We start from the raw sequence: 15,396 nt of genomic DNA, 5'->3' as shown, positions 1-15,396 counted from the left end.
CTGGAGGCTATTATGCTGCCAAACTCAGTACCCCTTTCCATTTTCAAGCCAGAAGCTATTGGACATTTCTATATTTAACTCTTCTTGCTCTACTCATCTCAACTGACCCAAAGTATTACTTGTAGCTTCCTACTCCTTTACAAGATTGAGAGCGTCTAAGAAAAGCAGATGCTGTATTCTGCTTACTTACTATTGTATTCTTCGTAGTCCTTAGCATGATGGAAAAAAAAGTCAATAAAATGGACTTATTGAAAATTAAAAACTCCTGCTCATTGAAAGACATCACTGAGTGCTTTGCCAGGCGGCTGCCGAAGATGGCGGAGGGGCAGGTCCTGGCGCTCGATGGCCAAGGCCATCTCCTGGGCCGCCTGGCGGCCATCGTGGCCAAGCAGGTGCTTCTGGGTCGAAAGGTGGTGGTTGTGCGGCTGTGAGGGCATCAGCACTTATGGAAATTTCTATAGAAACAAGTTGAAGTACCTGGCCTTCCTCCTCCAGCGGCTGGACACCAACCCCTCCGGCGGCCCCTACCACTTCCGAGCCCCCAGCCGCATCTTCTGGCGGACAGTGCGAGGCATGCTGCCCCACAGGACCAAGCGAGGCCAGGCGGCTCGGGACCGCCTCAAGGTGTTTGAGGGGATCCCGCCACCCTATGACAAGAAACAGCGGATGGTGGTTCCCGCCGCCCTCACGGTGGTGCGTCTGAAGCCTGTGCGGAAGTTTGCCTACCTAGGGCGGCTGGCTCGTGAGGTTGGCTGGAAGTACCAGGCAGTAACAGCCACCCTGGAGGAGAAGAGAAAGGAGAAGGCCGAGAGCCACTACCGGAAAAAGCAGCAGCTCCTGAGGCTACGGAAGCAGGACAAAAAGAACAGAGAGAAGAAAACTGACAAATTCACAGAGGTCCTCAAGACCCATGGGTTCTTAGTCTTAGCCCAATAAAATTGACTGTTTATTCTTCATGCTTGGCCTGGCCTGCCCTTCCTCCATCGCCACCCTAGGATGTGGGGGCCCCCAGGGGTTGCCATCCAGGTGCCACAGGCAGCCTGGGGCTTAGAAGACTGGGTACAGTGAAGCGGCCTTAGCCACTGCTGTTTAAGAAAGGCCATTTTAAAAGCGTAGACAGTTATACGGGCTGTGCAGGCAGAATTCGCCTGTGACCTATTCATTCATGAGAGTTTTAGGACACAGACAGTTGGAACAACCAGTGCTGTTGCCATATTGGCAAAAGTGAGCTGGAAGACCTAATTGGAAGGGACCCCCGCATCGCTTACAGGGAGTCTGTTTAAGTGTCCCACATGGTCAGTACTATACTCTGCAGCTGTTAGCGTGTGAGAGAATGCTTGGGCAGCACGAGTCTGGGGTTCTAAAAGGTGTTTATGGAAGGGAAGTATGGCCCAAGGGGTCACAGGCATCGCCCTTGTGTCTTCCCTATATTTTGTGATCCAAAACTACTAAATTATTTTTAAAGAAAAAAAAAAAAAAGAAAAAGAAAGACATCATTGAGTAGCGGGGCAAAATTAGATGGGATTTCTGCTTCCAGCAATGTCTAAATAACAGAGACTAGGTTTACCTTCCTTCCTAAAACAACTTTAAAAATCTGGATAAAATATATGGCACAATGGTTATTAAGATTTGGACAACAAACAATGAAAGACAGTGAACCCTGAGAGATGGGAAATAAATGCAGTGAACCCTACGCTTGCCTTGATTTGCCCCCTGGAGGGAGTTTCTGTCTGAAGCGGAGAATGGGATCCCAGGGAGAGTACATTGATGGAGTGTGTGTGGATAGAGTTTGCAGGGTAGAGAGTTGGAGGAGAGAAGAGAGACCTGTAGAGGGTCCTGCTCAAGTCTTCAGCTAAGTACTGATCAGTGCAGGTTTGTGAAGAAACTGTCCAGGTCTGGGGAAAGAACTCTCTGAAAAGAATAGAAGAACAGTGCCAGGAACTCACACAAAGCCAGAAATAGTTCCTATTCCCAGCAGGCAGAGTAGAAAACCTCATAATTCATGGGGCATTGGGTAGAGTTCTCAGAAGGCTTAGCTTCAGTTTTGAGACAAAGGTACCCTAGAATAAAGTCTGCTTTAGTACCAGATAACAAAGCTCAAAAGCGAGTTCTGAAATGATAATACTGTTTGTAAGTAACTCAACTGTATCCCAGAACAAAGCTCAAAAATATTTACAGAAATACTACAATATCCAGCAAACAAAAAGGTAAAATTCTCAATGTCTGACATCCATTCAAAAATGAACAGAATTAACATTCTGAATTAACATTTGGAAGACGTCAAGTATGACCCATAATGAGGATGAAAATCAGTCAATAGAAACTGATCTAAGAAGTATACAGATAATAGAATTAGTAGATAAGACATTAATAGGGTTATTACAACAGCATCCCATAAGTTCAAGAGGCTAGAGGAAAGATTGCACATGAAAACTAGACACGTAGAAGACATAAAGTGACCCAAATTATCTTCCAAAGATGAAAACTAAAATATCTGATATAAAAAATACAGCAGATTAAACACTGGAGAAAAAAAGATTAGTGGACTTGAAGACATACCCATAGAAGCTATCTAAAATAAAACCCAGAAAGAATTTTTTCAAAATTGAAAAATAATAAAACAGAAACTAACACACCATTGTAAAGCAATTATACTCCAATAAAGATGTTAAAAAAAAATTTGAAAAATAAGATGAGCAGAGCATCACTTGAGGTGGGGGGGAAGCAACTTTAAACATTAAATATACATGTAATTGGACTCCCCAGAGCAGAGGAGGGATTTTCAGTTCTGATCTATTTTGAATACATTTGCTATGAATATTCATACATTATGTGAACGTATGCTTTAAATTCTCTTGGGTACATACCGAGGAGAGAAATTGCTGGGTCCTAGGGATCATAAAATTTAACTTTTAAAAAAAACTGTCAAATAATTTTCCAAAGTGGTTTTATCATTTTACATTCACTACAGCAATGCATTAAAATTCCAGCTCCTTTGCATCCTTGCCAATGTTTTTACATTATCACTCTTTTTAATTGTAGCCATCTTAATGGGCGTGTAGTGATATTTCATTGTGGTTTTAATTTGTATTTCCCTGATGACTAATATTGTTGAGCCTCCTTTTATAGGCTTATTGGCCCTTCATATATATTTCTTTATGAAATGTCTGTTGAAATCTTTTCCCCATTGTTTTATTGGGTTATTTCTCTCCTTATTATCAAGTTGTAAGAGTTATTTTATATATTCTGGGTACAAGTCAAATATAAGTATTGTAAATATTTTCTTCTCTTCTGTGGCCTTTATCATTATTATAGTCGTGTCTTTTTAAAAAGCTCTGTTGAGATATAATAGACATACAATAAACTACACATATTTAAAATACACAATTTGATCAGGTTCAACATACATGTACACCCATGAAACACTGATTCCAATTAAGTTAATGAACATTTCCATCACTGTCAAAAGTTTCCTGGTGCCCCGTTTGAATACTGCTTTACTACCCTTCCATGTCCATCCCCAGGCAACCATCAATCTACTTGTGTCACTATAGATTACTTTGCATTTTCTATAATTTTATATACGTAAAATCATAAGTGTTACATCTTTTTTTCTACTTTCTTTCACTAGCATAATTATTTTCAGATGTATCTACATAGTTTGTATAATAATATTTCTTCTCTTTTTATTGCTGAGTAGTAGTCCCTTGCATAAATATAGCACAATTTATGTATTTATTTATCTGATGATGAGCATTTGAATAGTTTCCAGATTTTGACTATTAAAAATAAATCAAATGAATATTTGTATAACAATATTTGCATGCACATATGCTTTCATTTCTCTTTGGTCTAAAATCAATGACCTCAGCATCCATCTTAAGACATAGAAAAATAAAAGCAAATGAAATGTATAATGAGCAGATGAAAAGAAACAGTAAAGATGAGAGCTGAAAAATCAATGAAAGCAAAAAGAGAAAAACGAGTAAAAATTAATAAAGACAAAATTTGTATTTTCAGAAGGTAATAAAATAGTAAACGTCTAGCAGACTGACAGACTGATTAGGGAAAGAAGACACCAAAAGACACACACACACAAACACACACACACATATATGTGCGTGTGTGTGTATGCCTATATATATATATATATATACACACATACACACATATATATATGACTTCACCAAATGAAGAATATCTGCTCTTCCAAAAATAGTGCTAAGAACATGAAAGGGAAGACTCAGACTAGGTGAAAATATTTACGAATTGTATATCTGATAAAAGCCTGTATCCAGAATAAAAACAACAATAAAAATAAAAACCAACAACCCAAATTAAACACTGGCAAATATTTGAACAGTCACTTCACCAAAGAAGGTATATGGATGGCAGATAAGAACATGAAAAAGTGGTGAACATCATTAGTCCTTGGGGAAATGCAAATCAAAACTACGGCAAGATATAATTATGTATCTATTAGAATGTCTAAAGTTAAAAAGATTGGCCATATCAAGTGTTGGTGAGGATGTGGAAGAACAGTACCCCTCATAAACTGCTGGTGGGAATGTAAAATGGTACAACCACTTTGAAAAACAGTTTGTCAGTTTTTCAAAAAGCTAAGCATACATCTACTAAATGACCCAGCCATCCCACTCCTAAGTATTTTCCAGAACACAAATTTAAATCTGCAAATTTGAATAACCCAAGCTTTGGAGGGAGCTTCAAGTTTGTGGTTTAGTTTCCTTCACAAGAAAGTGTTATTCAGATATCCAATGTAGATAAAATACAGTCATTCTGGTCAATGTGAGGTTTCCTGTTGCTGATTGGAGAACCATGTTCAGCCTCTAGGTTGAAATATCATTTATATCTTTCCGAAGTCACAACATTATTTGAAGAGCATCCTTCATTCATTCAACATTTATTAAACATCTATTCTGATTAGTAAATATTTTCTCCTCCATGGTTACATACAGGCCTTAACTAAAGCTCTAAACAAAATATTTCTTATTAATTTGATCACTTTTAAACTCTCTTTCAGTATATCATTATTTTGCACGTTTATTAACTGTCTATTCCTCATTATCTAAAATCTCTTAATAGCTCAACTACATTTGGAGCATTTTTTTTCCTGGCCTAGTTCAGGTCTTCCGTTATCATCTCTGATTCATACTTCCCAGTGAAAAAAATATTTTAAATTAAATACATCCTCATTTTAGAGTCTTCAAGACAAAATTTCAGCAAGCAGGAACCTGACTGATATTTCAAACCTGAAGACAAATTTGATGCTTGTTTCCTTTGTGTAAACTTCTCTTCGGTCATGCGCAGTAGCTGGGTTCACAGATCAGCAGATGTGATGTGAGAAACACATTGGGTCAAGCCTCTATCATGAGATCAGGGAAAATCGGCTTTCTCGCCAGTAAAAACGGAGCAACGTGTTTTCAAATCTCGCAGCTCCCAGCAAGCTCTTGTGTTTCCATTTGGTCTGTGAAGAGGTTCAGCTCACCCTCTCGTGATGTTGTGACAGCCTTTGTCTCCGCCCCAGCAGCACAAAGACTAAAGGAAAATGGGATGGGTAGCAGTTTTTCTTGCATTGGAGAAGACAGACATGATTTCACAGAAAAAAAAGATATCTGATCTTTTTAGCCCCCTTTGTTTCCTCTCTCCAAGTTTTGCAGCCCTTTTTATCTGTAAATAAATTAAAAAAAAAAAAGTTGTACATACATTTTCAAAATGTGCTGCATAATACAACTTCATACATTTAGGAAGCTGACAGCTGCCCTCTGAGGTATATAGCCTGACAGCCTAAAATCCAGAAATCAATCACTTAGATATAGCGATGCTATGCTCTTGCTCCTGGTATGTACTGCGGCACCCAGGAATCACTTATTTGAGACATGCCACCGTAGCTCTGAGAGATTAAACACCACATCCAGGAACAATTGTGTTGGGGGGAGGGGGATGTTCTCATAGATCTGCCATGTTACAACCCAGAATCCAGCAGCCAACCGGGCAAGTCTGTGCTGAATCGGAGCTTCCAGAAACCTGTGAAGAAGCGGGATGACAGTTCTGTTCTTCAACAGCCCATTATGAACTAATTAGCATACATGAATTGCAGATTTGAAGCATTAAAGTGATGTACAAATCATTAATTTTTTGTCAAATCCATGTCATCCTTGTGTATGCCTTCCTATTTTAATGTTGCATGACAGTGAAAAGAGGTACAATCCTCTGTATGTAAAGAGGAGAGATTTGGTGTAGCTGATATAATGAGATCTATTTAAACACTATGTATTTTCCAGCTTTGAATAAAATTACTTGGAAAAATGCTACAGTTGTCCCATTAGGGTTAATTGTGAAAGGATGTTAATATATTCAAAACCCCAGGGGTAGTTCTACATGTTGTCTGAGTGAAACAGGGGATGTAAGACCAACTTCACATTTAAGCTTTCTTTTTAAAAAGTCCTCTTTCTGATGAATACAAAGAGCCATAAAATCTTTCTCACCAACTATGTAAAGTGTAACTATTTAGAATGGGAACTGAGCTTTTGGGTGTGTGAGGGCTCCAACACAGCAGATCTATTCTCGTTAACCCAATGCCAAACTTAATTTATAAACATGTATAATGCAACGCAATGGAAAAGGGAAAACAACATCAAAGCTGATTTTCACACTAGAAAAGGCTTCTAAATATTAATTTGTGTCTTTTTAAAATTTTCTCTGTGTATTTAATTACTAAAGCTATTTGTGCTTAAACAAATGCTTGGTGTTTCATTTGAATTTCTTTTTTTCTTATTACAGCAGAGTCGCAATGCTTAATTTGTTAGTACTGTAATAGTTGTCATGGTAACAGACTCTAATGTTATATATAAATATGTATGTGGTGTATATATGTGCATATTACAAATATATAGTATGGATGATCATGACTTGATACCAAAAGCATATTTCAGAAGACTTAGCTCTCAAGGAAAACCCTAATTAAAAATGCAGTTATACTTTATGAGCCTAAAGATATTGTCACAAACTCAAGTCTCCTTTTTACTTGGGAAAAATGCAAGTTCTGAGGAAGGGGGAGATGTTTGCTCTCTTCTTGTGGGTTCTCTTCTCCTTGAAAGCAGTCATCCATGCCTGGGGTTATACTCTACAGACTTTTTCTTCTCCCCACTCCCTTCCCCACCAACTTTTCTTTAACCTCAAAAAGTCTACCTAAAATGAAAACCAAGACCAAACCCTAGGGGCAGATCCTTTTCCAAAAACCATTCTTATTATAATGAGAAGACGGAGGGATGGATTGAGAAAGGAGTAGTAGAGGGTGAGATGATTTGTTCCATTTGTATTGGTAAGAGAGGGGACTTAATAATAATGAAAAATACACACATATGTACCACTTGAATTAGACATCTCACACAACCCTCAGTAAATGTTTAAGATGAATTTGTATAGTCTTCATTTTAGAGATGAGGAAGCTGAGGCTCAGGGTGGAGGAGTAAAAATTGTCATGAAGGTTAGATTTGCTAAAGCCTATACTCTGTACAATGTCACCTTACTACCCTGAGGCCTTCTTTCTTTTTTTGAATTTTTGAATTTTATTTTATTTATTTTTTTATACAGCAGGTTCTTATTAGTCATCCATTTTATACATATTAGTGCGTATATGTCAATCCCAATCTCCCAATTCATCACACCACCACCTCCACTCGCCATGTTCCCCCCTTGGTGTCCATACGTTTGTTCTCTACATCTGTGTCTTTATTTCTGCCCTGCAAACGGGTTCATCTGTACCATTTTTCTAGGTTCCACATATATGTGTTAATATACGATATTTGTTTTTCTCTTTCTGACTTACTTCACTCTGTATGACAGTCTCTAGATCCATCCACATCTCTACAAATGACCCAATTTTGTTCCTTTTTATGGCTGAGTAATATTCCATTGCATATATGTACCACATCTTCTTTATCCATTCATCTGTCAATGGGCATTTAGGTTGCTACCAAGACCTGGCTATTGTAAATAGTGCTGCAAGGAACATTGGGGTGCATGTGTCTTTTTGAATTATGGTTTTCTCTGGGTATATGCCCAGTAGTGGGATTGCTGGGTGATATGGTAATTCTATTTTTAGTTTTTTAAGGAACCTCCATACTGTTCTCCATAGTGGCTGTATCAATTTACATTCCCACCAACAGTGCAAGAGGGTTGCCTTTTCTCCACACCCTCTCCAGCATTTGTTGTTTGTAGATTTTCTGATGATGCCCATTCTAACTGGTGTGAGGTGATACCTCATTGTAGTTTTGATTTGCATTTCTCTAATAATTAATGATGTTGAGCAGCTTTTCATGTGCTTCTTGGCCATCTGTATATCTTCTTTGGAGAAATGTCTATTTAGGTCTTCTGCCCATTTTTGGATTGGGTTGTTTGTTTTTTTAATATTGAGCTGCATGAGCTGTTTATATATTTTGGAGATTAATCCTTTGTCCGTTGACTCGTTTGCAAATATTTTCTCCCATTCTGAGGGTTGTCTTTTCGTCTTGTTTGTAGTTTCCTTTGCTTTGCAAAAGCTTTTAAGTTTCATTAGGTCTCATCTGTTTATTTTTGTTTTTATTTCCATTACTCTAGGAGGTGGATCAAAAAAGATCTTGCTGTGATTTATGTCAAGGAGTGTTCTTCCTATGTTTTCCTCTAAGAGTTTTATAGTGTCCAGTCTTACATTTAGGTCTCGAATCCATTTTGAGTTTATTTTTGTGTATGGTGTTAGGGAGTGTTCTAATTTCATTCTTTTAAATGTAGCTGTCCAGTTTTCCCAGCACCACTTATTGAAGAGACTGTCTTTTCTCCATTGTATATCGTTGCCTTGAGGCTTTCTTTAGTGCAAGGTACCAGAGCCATAAGCCTACTCCTTCCAAACTAATTGACATCACACCTGGTCCCCCATACGGTTGAAGCTAAGTCAATGCCAATGATATGTCTTATGCTGGAGATGACTTTGGTAGTAAACAAGAATAAACCTGATTGAAGGGGAGAATAGCATGCACACCTCTATCAGTTGGTATTGTCTTCAGCTTCATGTAGCAACAACAACAACAATGAAACTACTGCCGCTTAATTAAATAGAGGTTTATTTTTCATAAATCATCACAAATCCAGAGATAGGCAAGTTTAGGAAGGTATGGAGGCTCCACAATGCTATCAGGGACTTGGCAGTTAAGCAGTTGTTTATCTTTCTACTGTGCCATCCTTAGTGAGAGACTATAATCTTCATGCTCATCAGATGGCTGCTGCCCCACTGGACATCACAACTGCATTCCAGGCAGGAAGAAGAAGAATGAATAAAGGGAAAATGCATAAGCCAGTAGAGCTCATCTCTCTCTCTCTCTCTCTCTCTCTCTCTCTCTCTCTCTTCCTCTCTCTGTCTCTCTTTCCTTTTGGTGGGGAAAATCACCAAATTTGATGCCACGTGCTGTGCTTTGACTCATTGTTCCCTTGGTATTAACCAGTGAAGTATCAAAACTTCTGGGAACTGTACAAAATACAGAACACTTCAAAAATATGCATGTCATCCTTGCACAAGGGCCATGCTAATATCTGTATTGTTCCAATTTTAGTATATGTATTGCCAAAGCAAGCACAAGCTTGTATCTTTTCAGCAACAAACAATAACTTTTCTGGAAGCCCTAACCGAAAGACTGTGCTTACTTACATATCATTGGCCAGTCTTGTGTCATATGGCCAGCGCATAGAGGCAAGGAAGTCTATGGACGTGAGACATTTTAACTGAGGCTACTGTTGCCCTTAGTAAAATGGGAGTTCCATTAGTAAAGAATAGAGAATGGTTATTGGGAAGGCAATGAGCAATGGTCATCTTCTGTGGTAGATATTTCCTTGTGACTTCATCAAGAGTACACACTGATGTAGAGAAAGAAGGCCTTTGTATCAGGGAAAAATATTAAGTGCATATTCTGGCATATGCTTAAACACCATCTTGGACTTTACCCATTTTCTTGCTATTTCTGGAATCTTCAGTTTCCATGTTCAGACTCCTCCTCTGTTTAATCCTTCTAAGTTGAAGTATAGATTAGCTGCCTTATTGGTATTTAACCATTGCCTTGTTTGCTTGGTGCCTCTACTACCCAAGTAAGATGGTGGCAGTGTTCACAGTTTGAACGATTTGATTTTTCAGAAGCTGCATAGTGGGTGCTCAAGAGCTCAGGATTCATACAGAATTGGGTTAAACATGAGCTTCACTTCTTACAACCTGAGTGACTCTAAGCAACTTACTTAAGTTCTCTGAGCCTTGGTTTCCTCATCTGATAACAAAGATAATAAAAATACCTTCCTCAGAAGGTTTCTATGAGGAGGAAGTGAGTCGATGCATGTAAAACATCTAGAGGAATATCCAAAGCACAGCAAGCATTTGACCAATGTTAACTATTATTATTATTATTGCTATTAATCAAGTTGACCTGGATTCAAATCATGGATCTGCCATTTTCTTGGGCAAGTTACTAAAAGTCTTTGATTCTCAGTTTCATTATGTAGAAAATGGTTACTGAGTAATGTTAGAGATGGTAAGTATGTAAAGTATATGACAAAGTGACTGGTAAATAGCAGGAATAGTAAGCACTCTTAGTCACCTGTCACTACCCGTTCCCCTACTTCCTTGCAGCTAGGAGATGACAAAGTCAATTTAATGTAAGTTTAATTCCCTGGAGAGAGCTTTCCTTCCTGAGTAAAAAGGCAAAAACTTATTTTGTGAAAGCCTTTTGCCCCCCGTGCTTCCCCATTGTATGCCTGGAGGTGCTGCAGCCATCTTAAAAGCATGAGGACAAGGGGCACAAATGAATGATAACAGAGCAGGAAGATAGGCTTTGAGTCCCTGATTGCACCACTGCAGGCCTGCACCTGCTTTAGATTGCCCAACTCTAGATGTATTATATGAAAAGAAAAAACCTTCGTGGTTTAAGCCAATACTCCTCAAGTTTTATTTTATATGCAACCAAACACAATCCATGGTGACATTGGTTTTAGCCTAATGGAAATCGTATTAACAGTCATCACCATCATCATCAACATCATCACCTCTATCTATGATATGGCCCCAGGATGTCCGTATCTGTGTTAATTACCAAAGGGTTTGATCATGGCCTCGTGGAAGAAACTTAAGTCTGCAGGAAGTATTGGTCAAGACTCCTCAGGTCTTCAGTTCCCAAAAGGGAAGTGGAGAAATCTTAACTGCCTCTGGGACTTGGGGACAAGGACCATGCAATAGTCAGAACAAACCATAGAGTCCTGAGGGGACTGCTAACCCAGGAGAGCCCTCTGCACCCACTGAATCCCACTGAATCCCTCTGGGTCTTGAGTCTGGAGATCTATGAGGTTTTTACTATAGGCACCTGGGTGACATTAAGAATATCTAGCAGGTGGCTAAAAAGAGATAAATGCTGAGTGAAGGGTAATGTTGCAAAGATTATTTTGTGGATAATGTAACCACCTATAATTAGAGATGGATGAGGAGTGACTATGTCCCATACAACCTCTTCACTAGTTTGTATTAGAAGGAATCTCTGACCAAATTTGGCCACATAAAGGTACCTATTAAACATTTATTATGAAGCAGGCACAAAACAGCTCATATACCCTTTTGGATAAGTTTGATGAAATTCCAGTTCTTGGCCTTTTACGTAGTCTAACTACACCGTGCATGCAATGTTCACTTGGGGCAGAAATGACCATATTCTAGAGGCAGAGTTCCGTTAACCTTATGGTAGATATCAGGCCACTGGTGGCCTGAGGGCTGAGTCAATGGCCGGACACAGGATAATCAGGAACAATATCCCTAATACAGGTCACAGGGTTTTCTAGATTCTTAGTCTGTTTATAAAATCGGGGAGGGAGTCTCAAGAATATGTTATACAATCCACGTATCTTTAAAATCACTATTTGCACCAGTTAAAAGCCATTTTTAACATCCCTAATGCAAACTGACAAGTCATTAATTTTACCAATGAAAACCCATTTTAAACATGCCTTCTGCTAATTAAGAATACTCCGGAGGGAGACCTTCAAGATGGCGGAGGAGCAAGACGTGGGGATCACCTTCCTCCCCACAAATACATTAGAAATACATCTACATGTGGAACAACTCCTACAGAACACCTACTGAACGCTGGCAGAAGACCTCAGATTTCCCAAAAGGGTGCGCAAGGAGAGGGAATTCAGAGCACTGCCTAAACGAGCTCCAGAGACGGGCGCGAGCCATGGCTATCAGCGTGGACACCAGAAACGGGCATGAAACGCTAAGGCTGCTGCTGCAGCCACCAAGAAGCCTGTGTGCAAGCACAGGTCACTATCCACACCTCCCCTCCCGGGGGCCTGTGCAGCCTGCCACCGCCAGGGTCCCATGATCCAGGGACAACTTCCCTGGGAGAACGCACGGTGCGCCTCAGGCTGGTGCAACATCACTCTGGCCTCTGCCACCACAGGCTCACCCCGCATCCTGTACCGCTCCCTCCCCCCGCCTGAGTGAGCCAGAGCCCCCGAATCAGCTGCCATTTTAACCCCGTCCTGTCTGGGCAGGAACAGATGCCCTCAGGTGACCTACACACAGAGGTGGGGCCAATCCAAAGCTGAACCCCAGGAGCTGTGCAAACAAAGAAGAGAAAGGGAAATTTCTCCCAGCAGCCTCAGGGGCAGCTGATTAAATCCCCACAATCAACTTGATGTACCCTGCATCTGTGGAATACCTGAATAGACAACAAATCATCCCAAAATTGAGGAGGTGGACTTTGGGAGCAACTGTAGACTTGGGGTTTGCTGTATGCGACTGACTGGTTTCTGGTTTTAGGTTTATCTTAGTTTAGTATTTAGAGTTTATTATCATTGGTAGATTTGTTTATTGATTTTGTTGCTCTCTTCCTTTTTTTTATATATAGATTTATATATTTTTTCCTTTTTCTCTTCTTGTGAGTGTGCGTGTATATGCTTCTTTGTGTGATTTTGTCTGTATAGCTTGGCTTTTACCATTTGTCCTAGGGTTCTGTCTGTCTGCTTTTTTTTTTTTTTTTTTAAGTATAGTTTTTAGCGCTTATTATCATTGGTGGATTTGTTTTTTGGTTTGGTTGCTCTCTTTCTTTCTTTTTTCTTTTTTTAACTTACTTTTAAATTTTTTATTTTTAATAATTTTTTATTTTAATAACTTTATTTCTTTTTCTTTTATTTATTTATTTCTTTTTTTCTCCCTTTTCTTCTCAGCCGTGTGGCTGACAGGGTATTGGTGCTCTGGCTGGGTGTCAGGCCTATGCCTCTGAGGTGGGAGAGCCGAGTTCAGGACATTGGTCCACCAGAGACATCCTGGCTCCACATAATATCAAACGGAAAAAGCTCTCCCAGAGATCTCCATCTCAATGCTAAGACCCAGCTCCACTCAACAACCAGCAAGCTACAGTGGTGGACACCCTATGCCAAACAACTAGCAAGACAGGAACACAACCCCACCCACTAGCAGAGAGGCTGCCTAAAATCATAATAAGGTCACAGACACCCAAAAACACACCACTGGATGCAGTCCTGCCCACCAGAAAGACAAGATCCAGCCTCATCTGCCAGAACACAGGCACCAGTCCCCTCCACCAGGAAGCCTACACAACCCACTGAACCAACCTTAGCCACTGGGGCAGACACCAAAAACAACGGGAGCTACAAACATGCAGCCTGTGAAAAGGAGACCCCAAACACAGTAAGTTAAGCAAAATGAGAAGACAGAGAAACACGTAGCAGATGAAGGAGCAAGGTAAAAACCCACCAGACCAAAAAAATGAAGAGGAAATAGGCAGTCTACCTGAAAAATAGTTCAGAGTAATTATAGTAAAGATGATCCAAAATCTTGGAAATAGAATGGAGAAAATACAAGAAACATTTAACAAGGACCTAGAAGAACTAAAGAGCAAACAAACCATGAGGAAAACACAATAAATGAAATTAAAAATTCTCTAGACAGAATCAATAGCCGAATAACCGAGGCAGAAAAACAGATAAGTGACCTGGAAGAAAAAATAGTGGAAATAACTACTGCAGAGCAGAATAAAGGAAAAAGAATGAAAAGAATTGAGGACAGTCTCAGAGACCTCCAGGACAACATTAAATGCACCAACATTCAAATTGTAGGGGTCCCAGAAGAAGAAGAGAAAAAGAAAGGGATTGAGAAAATATTTGAAGAGATTATAGTATAAAACTTCCCTAATATGGGAAAGGAAATAGTTAATCAAGTCCAGGAAGCACAGAGAGTCCCATACAGGATAAATCCAAGGAGAAACATGCCAAGACACATATTAATCAAACTATCAGAAATTAAATACAAACAAAAAATATTAAAAGCAGCAAGGGAAAAACAACAAATAATATACAAGGGAATCCCCATAAAGTTAACAGCTGATCTTTCAGCAGAAACTCTGCAAGCCAGAAGGGAGTGGCAAGACATATTTAAAGTGATGAAAGGGAAAAACCTACAACTAAGATTACTCTACTCAGCAAGGATCTCATTCAGATTTGACGGAGAAATTAAAACCTTTACAGACAAGCAAAAGCTAAGAGAACTCAGCACCACCAAACCAGCTTTACAACAAATGCTAAAAGAACTTCTCTAGGCAGGAAACACAAGAGAAGGAAAAGACCTACAATAACAAACCCAAAGCAATTAAGAAAATGGTAATAGGAACATACATATCGATAATTACCTTAAATGTAAATGGATTAAATGCTCCCACCAAAAGACATAGACTGGCTGAAGGGATACAAAAACAAGACCCATATATACGCTGTCTACAAGAGACCCACTTCAGACCTAGGGACACATACAGACTGAAAGTGAGAGGATGGAAAAAGATATTCCATGCAAATGGAAATCAAAAGAAAGCTGGAGTAGCAATTCTCATATCAGACAAAATAGACTTTAAAATAAAGACTATTAAAAGAGACAAAGAAGGACACTACATAATGATCAACAGATCAATCCAAGAAGAAGATATAACAATTGTAAATATTTATGCACCCAACATAAGAGCAACTCAATACATAAGGCTAACAGCCATAAAAGGGGGAATTGACAGTAACACAATCATAGTAGGGGACTTTAACACTCCCCTTTCACCAATGGACAGATCATCCAAAATGAAAATAAATAAAGAAACACAAGCTTTAAATGATACATTAAACAAGATGACTTAATTGATATTTATAGGACATTCCATCCCAAAACAACAGAATACACTTTCTTCTCAAGTGCTCATGGAACATTCTCCAGGATAGATCACATCTTGGGTCACAAATCAAGTCCTGGTAAATTTAGGAAAGTTGAAATCGTATCAAGTATCTTTTCCGACCACAACACTATGAGACTAG

General features: G+C 39.3%; 1 non-coding gene and 1 pseudogene across 1 annotated transcript; one reads left to right on the top strand and one right to left on the bottom strand.

Moving 5' to 3' along the window:
• Positions 1–305: 305 nt before the first annotated feature.
• Positions 306–999, top strand: LOC133100224 (large ribosomal subunit protein uL13-like; annotated as a pseudogene).
• Positions 1,000–9,525: 8,526 nt separating this feature from the next.
• LOC133079046 (U6 spliceosomal RNA) lies at positions 9,526–9,629 on the bottom strand. Its single transcript, XR_009698018.1, has one exon. It is a non-coding gene; the product is annotated as a U6 spliceosomal RNA (small nuclear RNA).
• Between the last annotated feature and the right edge of the window lie 5,767 nt (positions 9,630–15,396).

This window comes from Eubalaena glacialis, chromosome 1 (genome assembly GCF_028564815.1).
Source record: "Eubalaena glacialis isolate mEubGla1 chromosome 1, mEubGla1.1.hap2.+ XY, whole genome shotgun sequence".
Taxonomy (NCBI): Eukaryota; Metazoa; Chordata; class Mammalia; order Artiodactyla; family Balaenidae; genus Eubalaena; species Eubalaena glacialis.
The sequence above is the reverse complement of the archived record's forward strand: the minus strand, read 5'-3'. Positions and strand labels throughout refer to the sequence as shown.